Genomic DNA, 16,319 nt, shown 5'->3' with positions numbered 1-16,319 from the left:
CCCATTTGCTTCCAGTCTCTATTCAAGCCTAAGTTAATTGTATCCAGTTTGCAAATTAATTCCAATTCAGCAGTCACTCGTTGGAGTCTGTTTTTGAAAGTTTTCTGTTGAAGAATTGCAACTTTTAGATCTGTAATTGAGTGACCAAAGAGATTGAAGTGTTCTCCAACTGGTTTTTGAATGTTATAATTCTTGACGTCTGATTTATGTCCATTCATTCTTTTACATAGAGACTGTCCAGTTTGACCGATGTACATGGCAGAGGGGCATTGTGGGCACATGATGGCATGTTTCACATTGGTAGATGTGCAGGTGAATGAGCCTCTGATAGTGTGGCTGATGTGATTAGGCCCTATGATGGTGTCCCCTGAATAGATATGTTGACAGAATTGGCAACGGGCTTTGTTGCAAGGATAGGTTCCTGGGTTAGTGGTTCTGTTGTGTGGTGTATGGTTGCTGGTGAGTATTTGCTTCAGGTTGGGGGGCTGTCTGTAAGCAAGGACTGGCCTGTCTCCCAAGATCTGTGAGAGTGATGGGTCGTCCTTCAGGATAGGTTGTAGATTCTTGATGATGCGTTGGAGAGGTTTTAGTTGGGGGCTGAAGATGATGGCTATTGGCGTTCTGTTATTTTCTTTGTTGGGCCTGTCCTGTAGTAGGTGACTTCTGGGTACTCTTCTGGCTCTGTCAATCTGTTTCTTCACTTCAGCAGGTGGTTACATTGTAGTTGTAAGAACGCTTGATAGAGATCTTGTAGGTGTTTGTCTCTGTCTGAGGGGTTGGAGCAAATGCGGTTATATCGTAGAGCTTGGCTGTAGACAATGGATCATGTGGTGTGGTCTGGGTGAAAGCTGGCGGCATGTAGGTAGGAATAGCGGTCAGTAGGTTTCCGGTATAGGGTGGTGTTTATGTGACCATCACTTATTAGCCCCATTGTGTCCAGGAAATGGATCTCTTGTGTGGACTGGTCCAGACTGAGGTTGATGGTGGGATGGAAATTGTTGAAATCATGGTGGAATTCCTCAAGGGCTTCTTTTCCATGGGTCCAGATGATGAAGATGTCATCAATATAGCACAAGTAGAGTAGGGGCATTAGGGGACGAGAGCTGAGGAAGCGTTGTTCTAAGTCAGCCATAAAAATGTTGGCATACTGTGGGGCCATGCGGGTACCCATCGCAGTGCCGCTGATTTGAAGGTATACATTGTCCCCAAATCTGAAATAGTTATGGGTGAGGACAAAGTCACAAAATTCAGCCATTAGGTTAGCCGTGACATTATCAGGGATACTGTTTCAGTCGGCTTGTAGTCCATCTTTGTGAGGAATGTTGGTGTAGAGGGCTTCTAAATCCACAGTGGCCAGGATGGTGTTTTCAGGAAGATCACCAATGGATTGTAGTTTCTTCAGGAAGTCAGTGGTGTCTCGAAGATAGCTGGGAGTGCTGGTAGCGTAGGGCCTGAGGAGGGAGTCTACATAGCCAGACAATCCTGCTGTCAGGGTGCCAATGCCTGAGATGATGGGGCATCCAGGATTTCCAGATTTATGGATCCTGGGTATCAGATAGAATACCCCAGGTCGGAGTTCCAGGGGTGTGTCTCAGCGGATTTGTTCTTAAGCTTTTTCAGGGAGTTTCTTGAGAAAATGCTGTAGTTTCTTTTGCTAACCCTCAGTGGGATCAGAGGGTAATGGCTTGTAGAAAGTGGTGTTGGAGAGCTGCCTAGCAGCCTCTTCTTCATATTCCGACCTATTCATGATGATGACAGCACCTCCTTTGTCAGCCTTTTTGATTAAGATGTCAGAGTTGTTTCTGAGGCTGTGGATGGCATTGTGTTCCGCACGGCTGAGGTTATGGGGCAAGTGATGCTGCTTTTCCACAATTTCAGCCCGGGCACATTGGAGGAAGCACTCTATGTAGAAGTCCAGTCTGCTGTTTCGACCTTCAGGAGGAGTCCACCCAGAATCCTTCTTTTTGTAGTCTTGGTAGGAAGATCTCTGTGAGTTAGTATGTTGTTCAGAGATGTGTTCGAAATATTCCTTGACTTGGAGATGTCAAAAATAGGATTCTAGGTCACCACAGAAGTATATCATGTTCATGGTGGTGGAGGGGCAAAAGGAAAGGCCCTGAGATAAAACAGATTCTTCTGCTGGGCTAAGAGTATAGTTGGATAGATTAACAATATTGCTGGGTGGGTTATGGGAACCACTGTTGTGGCCCCCTTGTGGCATGTAGTAGTTTAGATAGTTTAGTGTCCTTTTTCTTTTGTAGCGAAGCAAAGTGTGTGTTGTAAATGGCTTGTCTAGTTTTTGTAAAGTCCAGCCACGAGGAAGTTTATGTGGAAGGTTGTTTTTTATGAGAGTATCCAGTTTTGAGAACTCATTCTTAATTTTTCCCTGTTTGCTCTAGAGGATGTTGATCAGGTGGTTCCGCAGTTTCTTTGAGAGCGTGTGGCACAAGCTGTCAGCATAGTCTGTGTGGTATGTAGATTGTAATGGATTTTTTACCTTCAGTCCTTTTGGTATGATGTCCATCTGTGTGCATTTGGAAAGAAAGATGATGTCTGTTTGTATCTGTACGAGTTTTTTCATGAAGTTGATAGATTTCCACTCCATAGGACTAAATTCAGCGCCCTGCATAATGACAGGTTTCAGAGTAGCTGCCGTGTTAGTCTGTATTCGCAAAAAGAAAAGGAGTACTTGTGGCACCTTGTCTGTAGTAAGTTGCTGAGATATTCAAAAAATACCTCCCTATTTTCTTCTCTTTTTTTCCTGCCACCAGAGGCTAATTATGTACTTTGGTCTCTTCCTATCCCTCCCTATTCCAAGTGTTAAGCCCAGCCTTCATTCGTTTCTCTTTGACCCAGTTAGGTGAACAATACAGTATGTAATTAAATTTGACACTGCAATGACTTGCCTTTGGTAGGCATAGCTTAACCCACACACAGGTGAGGGAGCAAAAAAAGACATACCCTTAATAAATTAGTTAAGCAATTTATTAACAATAAAGCAAAACAGATTAAATAAACAAACATAAATAGAACATTATGTACCAATAAACTGCACTCCTTCTGCTACATTTAAAAAAATAGTAAGAGGGAAACACAAATATAGAAACTGTTCTCATTCTTATTGTAGCATCTCTATGAAGGACATCATCTCCAAAGAAAGCTTATGTCTATTTTGTTTCCAATCCTTACTCTCTTTAGAATTACCTCTCAGACAGAACTCTTGCTTCTTTCCACTGTTTATTTTTGCCTAGAAATACCTTCCATTTGGGATGCTCTTCCCAAAATTCCAGGAGAAGGGCTGGATAATAAGCTCATGTAAACTGGTATATTTCAGTTGAAGTCAATGGAGCTACATGGATTTACATCAGCTGAGGATCTCGTCCTTTGTTGGAAGGTAAATGGCTGAAAGACTCAATAGTCTGTAAGAAGCAAAAGAAAGTTTTGTGAACAAACAACTCTACTTTCCAATAAGAAAACAACATGAACCAACTACACCCTGTAAAATTAAAGCTGATGAAGGGCTAAGGGGTCTGTTTGTTCAAGTGGTAAAGGGAGCAGATACATGGCTAAACTCTGAAGCAGAGTATTCCAAATCACCACCTAAAGCACCATCATCAAGTAACATTTATTCACTGCAATATAAGACAGAGAGCGTTAACGAGAGTTCAATGTCCATAACACATTTATCCCTCCTGCCTTTTATGAGACCTCTGCAGTGTTGTTGTAGCTGTGTTGGTCCCAGGATATTAGAGAGACGAGGTCAATGAGCTAGTAGCTCTTACTGAACCAACTTCTGAGACAGACAAGCTTTGGTGAGACAGACAAGCTTTCAAGTTTACACAGAGCTCTGAAGACCTGAAAAAGAACTCTGTGTAAGCTCGAAAGCTTGTCTCTCTCACCAACGGAAGTTGCTCCAGTAAAAGATATTACCTCACCTACCTTGTCTTTTTATGAAACCTGACATGTTAAAACTGATCCCTTTTGTACTGCAAATCAGAATACTTTTTAATCTCAGTTGGATCTTATCTGGCTTCCAGAACCTATCAGATCTTTGACACAAACATCAAAGACAACACTGAAACTATAAAAGTAGAAAAGAGACATCAAAAATTAAATAGGAAGAGAACAGGTATAAAATGTGAATTTTATATTTATAACTATGTCAGAATCCTTAATTGGCTTTATTATCAGAGACATCACCAAAGTTACAAGCCCAATTCAGACCCAAAGTAAGCCAGTATACCTCCATTTACTTCAATCGAGCTACAATCCCTCACATCATGCCTGAATTTGGTGTGACAATATTAGAATCTGTTTTTTCATTATATCTTTGAAATTTATTTAGTTCCTGAACACTTAGAAGTGCAGACAGTCTAGATGTTAATAAATAAATGTGTCTGTGGTTTGTGAGATCCAGGCACATATGTTTGACGCTTAAATGTTTTCTACTGGGAGCTCTATAGAAAACCTATTATCGAGAATTAGATGATTTCATGCCTCATAAGTTTAATACTAACTGGCAGAAGTCAAAAGGAATTAACTTTTTTGCAACTGTGTCAGAAGTTGAACTCTAAGCATTGTGCCAACACCAATTTCACAAAGTCAACTGAGTTGGATATTAAGTACTTGGTACCTGCATTAAACTTCAATGATACTGCTTTGTATTACAACAGACATTTATGTAGCATGAACAGAAAAAGGGCCAAACCCTGTTTAAAACAGCCACACGTGGCACATATACCCCAGCTACAGAAATTAGTTGACTGACCCTGGGGACCCGTCGGCCCAGGTTCACAGAGGAAATGGGGGTGACCTGCATACAATCCATAAGAGCTAGGCATGGGATTGACTGAGGTGTGCATGTGTCAGACAGGAACTCATGCAAATCAACTCCACACAGATCCCCACTAACCCCCTCTAGATCCTACTCCTTAATTCTTGTTCGCATTACGGACTCTAATGGAACAGAACATGTACAACAACAATTGTACCTTATGCTGAGAAGAAGGAAATGATGATTTGTAACCTCACCCACTCCTCAAATCACCTTGGAGAGGGGAGGCCTGGAGTCATACTGGCTGACCAGAGATGGTGGAACCAGGTAGGCAGTGGGGGCTAGCGCCACCACAGTGGCAATATTGTGGGGGCTGGTTTATGTTCCCACCCACGTATCCAGGTCTTAAGCAAATTATTTCACACCCTCAGGCTGGATGGGGCTCCATGGCTGTTGGAGTGGAGGAGACAGCAGGACTTGGAGGGGCTGGAACAGCCACCATGGTGCCTGGGATCAACCAGGGTGAAGGTAGAAACTGCAGTGATCAAGCTGGGAACAGCTACTCCCAGCAAGAAAGATGCAAACTACCTGGACCATCCCCACTTCCCAGTCAGGAGCTAGCTGCCCCCCAGTCCTCCCTGCTGAATCTCACTATAGCCCCTCACTCCGCAGGCAAAGCACCCATCCTGCTCCACCTCTATTTTTCTGATATCCCAGCTGTCCCTCATTTCCCATGCAGAGCACCCCCCCAACACCCCTCCCTATCTGGCACCCTGACTCCCCCATGCCCTATGCAGAGCACCCACACCATTCTCCCTTCTGTCCCTGACACCCCAACACCCCAACTTCCTCCCACGCCCCCGACTCTCCCTGCTCCCCACGCTTAGTACATTTGGGTTTCACTATGCATCTCCATCCCTCACCCCTCTATTCAAAGTGAGCTTCTGCTGCCTCTGACAGCTCTGTTTCCCTTTCACAGCTGTTGTCTGGGTGGTTTCTGTGGGCCCTGTACAGACACCTTAATGATCCCCCAGCTATAATTCAAACTGGAAGGACTCCTTCCTCCCTCTGCCATTGAAGGCAATGACAGTTTTTGACAGGATTAAGCCCTGGGATGCTGAGAAGACACAGAACATGCCCAGGTTCCCTAATGTCATCTCCTCTCCTACGCTCAAGTAAAGCGGAGCCTGTGCTCCACCCCGGGTGTAAAGAAGCGCTGGGCAGCCACATAGCTGCTTCTGAGGGGCATTACTCCCTTGCAGACAAGTAGAGGGCAGCTGTATAACATCTGCATGGCTGCTCAATCCTTGTCCTGGGATGGCAGACTTTGTGTGACACAGAAAAGGCTGCTAGAAAGCTAAATGGCCAGATTTTAAAACAAAACAAAAACTCAGTACTCCCCAGATCCCAGCGAGGCACCCAAATAAATGGACAACTTTTCAGGAGAGTTCAGCTTCCATTTAAACACCAAAATAAAGGTTTTCAAAACTGCTCAGCAGCCAACAACTCCCATTACAGATGCAAAGATACATGCAATTTTGCACATGTAATTACAACATGCAAGCAAAGTGGGTATTTATATATTCAAGTGGCCAGCTGGATGCAAGACTGCCCATTCACACATTCACTCTCAATGGAAGTTGCTGAGTGCTCAACACTTTCAAAAATATTACATCAAAAACATATGAGCTTGTATAGAAAACCACCCAGCTTAAAAGTCATTGCCACGGCTACATGACAAGTTATTTTGCCGTATAGTATGTTCTGTAAAATATGTATGACCTCATTTGTTTTTAGCACTTCATTTTGGATAATAGTCCTTTAATAATATCCACAGTCTTCTAATTGTTGGCATCATTATAATCTTATAAATTAACATGTTCTATGTGAAATATGCTGAACTCTTTCAGAAAATATATTTATTTTTCCTGGTAATTGAAATGTTGCTTTGCTCTTTGCACTGTGTGGGAACTATCTGTATAGAATGGTATTTAAAAGTCTGGCTGAATTTTTATTTCCTTTATCCTAGCTGTGAAGAGTTCCTCATGCCTATTTTCTGTTTCTTAAAGATGTCATAAAAAGGGCAAACTCAAACATCCAGTGTTTTCATATAAAATGCCATTCATCACGTGATTCTACCCTTCATTTTTTTAATATCATAAATCATTACTGGACTAAATCTTGGAAATAATCTTAGAAACACCTTGTAGGCATTAGAACTAAAAAACATTTAAGAAATATGGTCGCCAGACTTCCAAAGATACAACTTCTTGTCCTCAAAATAATAGATATTTCTTTATAGATTTTTTTCACTTTTTCTGAATGAATATTAGATTGCTAAATGAATTATATCTTTTTCTCATTTTTGAAAACCCCACTTCCTTTAAAGTTTTCATAGTCTAAAAATATTGACAGCTTTCAGTAAGGCAATATATCTCATATTTGGAAAGGAAATTTCATATTATTAATTTGATCTTCCAGTGCCCTATATTACAGAAGAAGGTTTAATTATACATCTAACTCCAACTCACCCATTTTGCATTAGTTTCATTACATTTTTATTAAACATATGGCTTAAGATACAAATACCTTTATATTTAATTTTTTTCACCTTTATTTTAAATCCTCACTGAAAGTACAATTAGGCAGTTGCAATGCAAGTTCCTTCATGTGCTTCTCCCATGTCCTCAACCTGGCTAGGCCATAATCCAGAGATGGGCAAACTATGGCCTGCGGGCCACATCTGGTCCACGGGACCATCCTGCCTGGCCCTTGAGCTCCCGGCCAGGGACGCTAGCCCCTGGCCCCTCCCTGTTGTCCCCCCTCCCCCACAGCCTCAACTCACTGAGCCAAACACACTCTGGCCCGCAGCTCCTGCTGGGCAGCATGGCGGCGTGGCTGGCTCTGGCTTGGAGGCGGGGCTGTGAACTCCTGCTGCTCTGAGCGGCATGGTAAGGGGGCGGAGAGCGGGGTTGGATAAGGGTCAGAGGGTCCCAGAGAGCAGTCAGGAGATGGGGAGCGGGGGGCTTGGATAAGAGGCAGGGCATCCTGGGGGGCAGTCAGCAGACAGGGATCAGGCGGGTTGGATGGGTCGGGGATTCTGAGGGGGGCAGTTAGGGGGCGGGAAGTGGGAGGAGGTGGGTAGGGGGTGGGGACCAGGCTGTTTGGGGAGGCACAGCCTTCCCTACCCGGCCCTCCATACAGTTTCGCAACCCCCAATGTGGCCCTCAAGCCAAAAAGTTTGCCCATTCCTGCCATAATCTGTAGATGTAACATGTAGTTCAGACACCATGGTGTCCAATTCTGGTCTAACTTTCACCAGAGTAAATCAGGAATTTCTTTGTTACAGTGCAGGTAAGAGAAAAATCCAACTCGATATGATCTTGATACTGAAGAACCAATCATATTACATGACTTTCATTAGAGAGATTTTCTAATTGTTGGCATAATTATAATCTTATAAATTAGCATGTTTTATGTGAAATATGCAGAACTCTTTCAGAAAATATTTATTTTTCCCTGTAATTGAAATATGGTGTTTTATGGCAGCAACATGATTTTCACGGGTAGTCATCAACATATAAGAAGTGAATAAAACTCATGAAAATTGTCACTCCTGGGGCCCAAATCCTGAAACATGTACACAATTGAGTAATGTTGCTCACACAAGTATCGGAGTGGCCTCAATACATGTTTGCAAGACTGGGTCCTAAGTCACTAGTGACTTTGGGCCACACTCGTTTGCTCTATTTTTATTTTGTTTGGGCAGTTGGGGTGGTGGAGGTGGGACCTGGAGTAAGAAGCAGTTGATATAAAAATGCTTCACAGGTCTAGCCCCTCCCCCACCCAAAAAATTCTCTGTTCGGTCCTGCTGGCAGGGTTCTTAGCTCGTTTTATTTTGGATTTCCAATAAAGTGTCTCTTTCTAAAGAGTATATTTTCCTTACAAAAGAGCTGTCACCAGATCAAAAGAAGGAATCTGCATAATCTCTTCTAGTATTAGTAACTTTTATTTGTCCTATATGACTAATAAAATGGCCAACAAAAGGCAGTTGCTGCAGACAGTAACTCAGGGCCCAATCCTGTAAACACTGAGGCACATAAGTAATTTGTTTCACGTGACTTGACTTGCTTCTATGCAACTACTCATAAGAGCAAAAGTACTTATATGCATATGTGTTTGCAAGACTAGGACTTTAGGGATGTTCAGGGGGGATAGAAGGACATTCTTAAAAAAGGGACAGAGTCACTTAAATGGTTCATTTTGAAGCACCAGCAAAAGGAAAAGCACTATGTTGAAGTTCAATCCCCCCTTTTACAGCTCAGTTATGGATCAAAATCACAAAGAGCACTTGCACTCACAGCTTTCATTCCTCAAATGCTATACTTATTTTTTTCCCTTTTTTATTACAAAAGAGACAAAAAAGGACAACAAAATAGTTTAAGAGACTCCAGCACTTGAAATCTAGTCAATTTCTATAAAATGAGTTAAAAATAGTTTCAGGGCCACCACCAGTTTTACAATCCCATTTTCCTACTTTTAAAAACATTTTTCTCTCCCCAGCTGCAGTTTGAAAGATCCACCCAAACTACAGGGGACAGTGACTATAAAGGGGAAACAATGAAACTGACTACACAAAGCACTATACAGTGTTGTAGCCCTGTCGCCAGTGTTGTAGCCCCAGACAAAGCACTGTCAATCGATCAAAGTAAACAAATTAGAGTTAGAGAGAAAGAAAGAGACTTTTCCTCTCTTATCTCCTCCATTTATAGTAATTCTAGGTGCCTCAGATATCTAATACATACTTTCTTGGACTGAACCTTTGTAGAGTAATTAGTCCTCTTTGTAATTCTCTAGTACAAGCAACAAAGTGACCAGCAGAAGAAACTTCAGCATATGTTCAATTTAAGAGCAATAAGTATAACTTCCATTGAATTACTGAGACAACAACACCATTGGCTTTGATTGTTTCCCCATTACTTATTTGCTTTTTAGGAGTGGCCTTCTGTCTAATTATCTGGCAAGACATGGTTTTCAAAAAAGTTCATGCAAAACAGAGCGAAATTATGCTCAAACACCAAAGGAAACCAAATTATTAAGCAATCTGTTTCTCCCAGCCAGTGCTTGATCTTGCTGACTGTGTCCTATCTATGACCACAGAAGGTATTTAGAATGGAACCCTCATGGTCCAGAGACAGAATGGCAATGGGTGGGTCAAACCCAGAAAGCAGAAGTTAAATGACATTTGTCTCAGTCACTAATTTAAAAAAAAAATGAGGATGCAGAAATTAGCAATAAAACTGCATTATTAGTATTGACTTGTTCAGAATATCTAATCTGCTTGGGTGCCTAAAGTTAGGCTCCTACAGCCATATTTAGGCAAAAAGTTCTGGAGACCCAGCAGCTGCCATTGTGGTCGGTCCAGTCTCTATTTACAGGCATGCAACCATTTTAGGTATATTTTCCTCATTTAGACTGGAGCACAGTTGAATCCACTTTAAAAGGGAAAAAGTACAGATGAAGTGCAGGCAAACTATCTATTCAACTGGCTTACTAATAAAACAACTTAATACAGATGAGTAAGTAGAATGAAAAGTATCTACAGATTTTATACCACCAGTGCCATAACTACTGACACGTTCAGAAAACTGCACGTGTATAGCTATTACTCTAAAACAGGGGTTTTCAACCTTTTTTTCATTTGCAGACCCCTGTAAATTTTTGAAAGGAGGTGCAGACCTCTTTGGAAATCTTAGACATAGTCTGTGGACCTCATGGGTCCACAGACCACAGGTTGAAAACCACTCTGCCCTAAAAGACAACCTGTGAATGCATCCGATGAAGTGAGCTGTAGCTCATGAAAGCTTATGCTCAAATAAATTTGTTAGTCTCTAAGGTGCCACAAGTACTCCTTTTCTTTTTTGCGAATACAGACTAACACGGCTGCTACTCTGAAACCTGTGACCTAATGGTAGTGCATGGCAGAGTTATGCAGGACACCTGGGTTTAATTCCTCTTCCCCCACTTTTGCTTTCTAAACTGATATAGCAAAGGTGTGGCTGGCATTGTTCAGTGGTGACTTTGGTACCAATTAATGAGCAAGGTTTTGGGTTCCAAGAGGAGTCTTATTTTTTCCTTACCCAGAAAGAAGGTGACAGAGATATGTAGAGCAAAGAAAAACAGGAGAATTTTCAAAGTTCTAACAGAAACCCCAGGGAAAAATGCATACAAAGGCTGAAGTAGCTCAGTGCAATCATTGCTGCAAACAACCATAGCAGAGTCAATTGCGTGACAATCTGGTCCATTGCAGTTCTGCCTCCTTTTCTAAAGACATCATTCTGTAGCATCTTCTAAAAAGCAATCCAATAGAGTTATTGACATCACTTTCTTTCTTTCTGGTGCTGAAGTACATTTTTAGCTTTCTTGCTTTGTTTGCTCAGTTTGTGTCTTTGGCACTAGCTTATAACTGCTTATAGCATTACAAGTCCGTGCAGAGTCTGACATAAGCCGTGTCCACGTTGGCAGTAAGCTAACTCAGCCTTAAGTATAATTTGCTTTGAAACAGTTTTCAAAACTGGTTTAGTGAGTCCGATATAATTCCCAAAGGGGTAGTGAACTGCATTAGTCAGACTATGTTTGAGCTTAACCTCCATCCCCACCAAGGCTCAAATGTAGTTCTGTAACATGCATGCAAAACAATTTTAAAATTGCATAGTGTGGAGATAAAACATGCTGTACAGTTTTAATTTGTTATATTAGTTAATATAGTAGTGAGAGACTTAGAGCAACAGATGCCAGCAGATGGTTCACCCCTGGAGTAAAAAGAAACTGCTAATGAAAATTGTCTTATTAGGTGCCTTGCAGGAGTGTAAACGCAAATATTACTGAAGAGTAGTAGAAGAACGAGCAGGGCTGATGCTAATTAGCTACCCCCCCCCCAAAGAATAAGAAACGAGAACATCTGCTTCTTTGGGTAGGGTAACAAGCTCACAGCTCTTTGTGGGTGGAAAAGGAAATGCAGAACCTAGCATACCTGCATCTGTCTGTGCTTTGTCACTGAGTATCCAATGATGTCTCTTATTATTTGTGTTGTCATCACATGAGCAACTCAGGTGATAGAGGACTAAGGTCTGGTCTACACTAGAGTTAGGTCAACGCAAGGCAGTTTACATCAACCTAACTATGGAAGTGTTTATACTTAACTTCCACTCCCACCAACAAAACTGCCCCACTATGCTGACTTAATAACTCCACTTCCACGAGTGATGTAGAGTCAAGGTCAATGTAGTTACATCGACATAGTGTCAGTGTAGACACTGCATTACTTATATCAACTGTTCCTGGTTTTCTGGAGCCGTCCAACAATGCCCCACACTGATGTTACAATCGATACAAGTGCTCCTGGTCGGGATGCACACCGCTAACAAAAGGCACAAAGTGTAGACATCCACAAGTGATGTAATTACTGTGGTAGATGTATGCTGATGTAAGTTAGATTGACTTAATTTTGTAGTGTAGATATGGCCTAAGAGATGAAGAATAGTGTCTTTACCTCACCTGAACTAAAATAGAATATCTGAGTGGACCTGTAAATATATTATTATGCAGCCACAGATATTTTAACATTTTCAATGAGAAATTCTCAGTTTAAGCAATAATTATAAAAGATCCCCTCTCTATAGTGACAATGGAAAATGACCATAACTATTATTTGTGGCAGCAATTTGAACAAAAATGTTGGAGGGAAAAAATAATTAGAATAAGACACGCATGCGTGATACTGAAAGAAAGATATTCGTTAAAGATATAAGTTAAGCTTAATACATTACAGAAATTGTTCAAGAAAGAACCTGGCTTATCTGTCACATACAGTACAGTACATGCTGTTTCCACAAGTTAAAGAAGCCCACTTGGTACAGGACGGATTCCAAGTGTCTGTTAGCAGGAAATCTAACTTGCAAGAGGACAACATTCCCCATGGAAAAGTACACAAAATAAAATGTCTTCCAAGTTTAGTCTAAGAGAACCAAATTGGAGATGGAAGAGAGTAGGACTTCATCAGCGTACAAAGAGGAGGATTACAGAAAACTTGCAGCACTAGATTCAGGGTGAAATGTTCAAAACCACTTATGTGACTTAAGACCCTAAGTCTCATTTTCAGAAGTAGGGAGTTAGGCTCCTAAATACGAAGATATTTAGGCATTGCTGTGCTTAGCAGTTAATGGGATTTTGGCTCCTAATTGTCTAAAGCCCTTTTGAAAATGAGAATTAGGCACCAAAGTTAGTTAGATGTTTCAACACTGAGTGTAACAATGCCTAAATACCTTTAAAAATCTGTGCCTTAGGGTATGTCTACACTACAAAATTAGGTTGAATTTATAGAAGTCGGTTTTGCAGAAAGTGTTTTTATACAGTCGAGTGTGTGTGTCCCCACACAAATGCTCTAAGTGCATGTAGTCGGTGGACTGTGTCCACAGCACCGAGGCAACAGTTGACTTCTGGAGCTTTGCACTGTGGATAGCTATCCCACATTTCCCGCAGTCTCCACCGCCCATTTGAATTCTGGGTAGAAATCCCAGTGCCTGATGGGGCTAAAACATTGTCGCAGGTGGTTCTGGGTACATATTGTCAGGCCCCCGTTCCCTCCCTCCCTCCCTCCCTCCGTAAAAGCAAGGGCAGACAATCATTTTGCACCTTTTTTCTTGAGTTACCTGTGCAGACGCCCCTACCACAGCAAGCATGGAGCTCGCTCAGCTAACCGTCACCGTATGTCTCCTGGGTGCTGGCGGACATGATACTGCATTGCTACACAGCAGCAGTTTATTGCCTTTTGGCAGCAGACAGTGCAGTATGACTGGTAGCCGTCGTCAACGTAGTCCTGGGTGCTCTTTTAACCGGGCAAACATGGGAGTGACTCAGTCAGGTCATTTCCCTTGTTTCGTCTCATGGCAATTGAGTCCTACTGGCAATGCACTGTCTTTTAATTTGCAGCCAGCAGAAGATGATGGCCAGTATTCATACTGCACTGTCTTCTGCCGAGCACCCAGGAGGTGACGATGGCTAGCAGTTGTACTGCACAGTCTGCTGCCAGCATGATGTATAAAGTTAGATGAAGTGGCTCAAAACAAGAAATAGACCAGATTTGTTTTGTATTCATTTTCTCTTCCATCCCTCTGTGAAATCGACGGTCTGCTAAACCCAGTTTTGAGTTCTATCCTTGAGGCAGCCATTCAGTTTCTCGCAAAGCCACCCCCTTTGTTGATTTTAATTCCCTGTAAGCCAACCCTGTAAGCCATGTTGTCAGTCGCCCCTCCCTCCAGCAGAGCAACAGCAGACAATCGTTCTGTGTTCTGTGCAGACGCCATACCACAGCAACCATGAAGCCTGCTCAGATCACTTTGGCAATTAGGAGCACATTAAACACCACACGCATTATCCAGCAGTATATGCAGCACCAGAACCTGGCAAAGTGAAACTGGGCGAGTAGGCAACATCAGTGTGGTGACGAGAGTGATGAGGACATGGACACAGACTTCTCTCAAAGCATGGGCCCTGCCAATGTGGGCATCATGGTGCTAATGGGCAGGTTCATGCGGTGAAACGGCGATTCCGGGCTCGGGAAACAAGCACAGACTGGTGGGACCACATACTGTTGCAGGTCTGGGATGATTCCCAGTGGCTGCAAAACTTTTGCATGCGTAAGGGCACTTTCATGGAACTTTGTGACTTGCTTTCCCCTGCCCTGAAGCGCAAGAATACCAAGATGAGAGCAGCCCTCACAGTTGAGACGCGAGTGACAATGGCCCTGTGGAAGCTTGCAACACCAGACAGCTACCGGTCAGTCAGGAATCAATTTGGAGTGGGCAAACTGTGGGGGCTGCTGTGATGCAAGTAGCCAACGCAATCAAAGATCTGCTGATATCAAGGGTAGTGACCCTGGGAAATGTGCAGATCATAGTAAATGGCTTTGCTGCAATAGGATTCCCTAACTGTGGTGGGGCCCTAGATGGAACCCATATCCCTATCTTGGCACTGGAGCACCAAGCTCCAGTAGTGAGTATGTAGTGAGTACATAAACTGCAAGGGGTACTTTTCAATAGTGCTGCAAGCACTGGTGGATCACAAGGGACATTTCACCAGTATCAACGTGGGATGGCTAAAAAAGGTACATGACGCTTGTATCTTCAGAAACTCTGGTCTGTTTCAAAAGCTGCAGGAAGGGACTTTCTTCCCACACCAGAAAATAACCATTGGGGATGTTGAAATGCCTATAGTTATCCTTGGGGACCCAGCCTACCCCTTAATGCCATAACTCATGAAGCCATACATAGGCAGCCTGGAGAGTAGTCAGGAGCTGTTCAACTACAGGCTGTGCAAGTGCAGAATGGTGGTAGAATGTGCATTTGGACGTTTAAAAGCGCGCTGGCGCAGTTTACTGACTCAGTTAGACCTCAGCAAAACCAATATTTCCATTGTTATTACTGCTTGCTGTGCGCTCCACAATATCTGTGAGAGTAAGGGGGAGACGTTTATGGTGGGGTGGGAGGTTGAGGCAAATTGCCTGGTTGCTGGTTATGCACAGCCAGACACCAGGGCAGTTAGAAGAGTACAGGAGGGTGCGGTGCGCATCAGAGAAGCTTTGAAAACCAGTTTCATGACTGGCCAGGCTACGGTGTGAAAGTTCTGTTTGTTTCCCCTTGATGAAATCCCCCAGCCCTTGGTTCACTCTACTTCCCTGTAAGCTAACCACCCTCCGCACCTCCCTTCGATCACCGCTTGCGGAGGCAATAAAGTCATTGTTGCTTCACATTCATGCATTCTTTATTAATTCATCACACAAATAAGGGGATAATTACCAAAGTAGCCCAGGAGGGGTGCTGGAGGAGGGAAGGACAAGGCCACACAGCACTTTAAAAGTTTAAAACTTATTGAATGCCAGCCTTCTGTTACTTGGGCAATCCTCTGGGGTGGAGTGGCTGGGTGGCCAGAGGCCCCCACAATGCATTCTTGGGCGTCTGGGTGAGGAGGCTATGGAACTTGGGGAGGAGGGTGGTTGGTTACACAGAGGCTGTAGCGGCGGTCTGTGCTCCTGCTGCCTTTCCTGCAGCTCAATCATACGCTGGAGCATATTAGTTTGATCCTCCAGCAGCCTCAGCATTGAATCCTGCCTCCTCTCATCACGCTGCCGCCACCTTTCAGCTTCAGCCCGCCACTTACTCTCTTCAGCCCACCACCTCTCCTCCCAGTCATTTTGTGCTTTCCTGCACTCTGACATTGTCTGCCTCCATGCATTCATCTCTGCTCTATCAGTGTCGGAGGACAGCATGAACTCAGAGAACACTTCATCACGAGTGCATTCTTTTCACCTTCTAATCTTCGCTAGCCTCTGGGAAGGAGAAGATCCTGTGATCCTTGAGACAGATGCAGCTGGTGGAGAAAAAAAAAGGGACACTGGTATTTGAAAAGACACATTTTATAGAACAATGGGTACACTCTTTCACAGTAAACCTTGCTGTTAACATTACATACATAGCACATGTGCTTT

The 16,319-nt window shown here is 43.1% G+C and overlaps 1 protein-coding gene across 5 annotated transcripts in view; it reads right to left on the bottom strand.

The window, feature by feature from the left end:
- Positions 1-2,973: 2,973 nt before the first annotated feature.
- LRRIQ3 (leucine rich repeats and IQ motif containing 3) overlaps positions 2,974-16,319 on the bottom strand; it is a 117,810-nt gene continuing 104,464 nt past the window's right edge. For 3 of the 5 annotated variants that reach the window (XM_038412098.2, XM_043520183.1, XM_043520184.1), the window contains one exon: positions 2,976-3,419. The gene's annotated coding sequence lies outside the window, so the exon portion shown is untranslated. Of the gene's footprint in view, positions 3,420-16,319 lie in introns of all 5 variants that reach the window. The other 2 variants (XM_038412101.2, XM_038412096.2) reach the window with 2 other exon arrangements.

The sequence above is a fragment of the Dermochelys coriacea genome, chromosome 8 (genome assembly GCF_009764565.3).
Source record: "Dermochelys coriacea isolate rDerCor1 chromosome 8, rDerCor1.pri.v4, whole genome shotgun sequence".
In the NCBI taxonomy this organism is placed as follows: domain Eukaryota; kingdom Metazoa; phylum Chordata; order Testudines; family Dermochelyidae; genus Dermochelys; species Dermochelys coriacea.
Note: the sequence above shows the minus strand (reverse complement) of the source record. Positions and strands in the feature narration are given on the sequence as shown.